The sequence below is a fragment of the Carlito syrichta genome, unplaced genomic scaffold, assembly GCF_000164805.1.
Source record: "Carlito syrichta isolate Samal-C Ts95f unplaced genomic scaffold, Tarsius_syrichta-2.0.1 Scaffold305780, whole genome shotgun sequence".
Taxonomy (NCBI): Eukaryota; Metazoa; Chordata; class Mammalia; order Primates; family Tarsiidae; genus Carlito; species Carlito syrichta.
The window spans coordinates 9,163-10,689 of NW_007249876.1; positions in this window are offsets into that span (position 1 = coordinate 9,163).

Consider the following 1,527-nt stretch of genomic DNA (forward strand, 5'->3'; position numbering starts at 1 on the left):
GTCCTAAGAAGTGCCGGAATATGTGCCCAAGGTAGTTGAATTGCAGCTTGGTTGTATACAACTTAGAGAGGCAGAAGTTGCATAGTCACACACACACACGGACACACATAAAGCATAAATCAATACATGTAAGATTTGCATTGGTTTGGGTTGGGAAGGCAGCACATCACCAAGCAGGGGGGCCTGCAGATCATAGGTGGATTCAAAGATGACTTGACTAGCCACTGGTAGCAAGAGTTAGACTCTGTCTAAGGACATTTGAGGTTAGTAAAAGCAATGCTGATTTAAGACAAGGGGGTTTGGTGAAGCCAAAGTTCTTATTATGCAGATGAAGCCTCTCAACAGCAGGCTTCACAGAGAATAGTGTCTTAAAATGTGCTCAGCGTACAAGAGTCCCCAGGAAGAGGATTCGTTATAGGAGGAGAAAAATTTCCTGAGAGAGGGCTTTGCAGGGTCATAACATATTTTAAATTTCCTTCTTTATCTGTTACTTGATGTTATGCCACAGTCAGGTTGGAAGGTAAGCCATATTCTATAGGGTTAGTAAAAACCCATCTGATGAGACCTTACAATTTGTAGGACATGACTCCTCAAGCCCCCTTAGTTAGGAATTTGGCAAGAGAGAAAAAAGAAGGATCAGAGTTCAGTCACCATATCGATCTTCTATATGGAGAATTATTACAAGCCAAAACATTAACTTGTAAATTTTTTTATAAATTCCTTTTGATTCTTGGGTTTTTTTTTTTTTGTCTGTTGGTTAGATTTTGTGTAAAAGTATACATGATGCTAGCCTTCTACTTAAAACTCTCTTCTAATAGTTTCATTTGATTGACTCTGTTCTCTACTTGGACAGTCCTCAGTCCTTTAGTTTCCTGGTACCACTAGAAAGCAGAGTATGTGTACAAAATCTTGATCACATATATGCTTGAAAGTCGCTTCTCAAAGTCTCTACAGAGGTCTAACTGAATGTAAGCCTAGGGAAACACTTAGGCTTCTGATTTTAGTCCATTTTGTAAAACCAAAACTGTGGTGTCTTTGGTATGCCTTTACTGTCATCTAAACAAAGTTCTGCTTAGTAATATACCCAACTGTTATGTTTATATTATAGGCGGAGGGCAACTGCTGGATGAAAGGAAGACAACCTGAAACAATGCAGGCTGTTTTTATATTGGCTGTTGGACTTAAAGAACTCTCAATAAAGTTTTACCGTTCTCTTCAAAGAGGTCGTGCACATCTTTTGTTAAGTGTATTCCCAGATGTTTTATACTTGAAAATTCTATCCCTTTTGAAACGTGATATATTGTGAAGTAGGTATTCTGTCTTTGGCCCCGTTTTCTGCCACGTAACTCCTAAAATCCTTGGAATTTCCACAAAGTAGTGGCTTTTTGTAAACTAGTGAGATGATTGGTGGCTGGCCGCCCCTTGGTAGCACTCATGGGAAATTAGAGGGTTGGGATTTTTCAGCCTCATCCCCAGCCTTCTGGGACAGGAGAGGGGCTGAAGGTTCTGTTGATCCCCAATGACCAG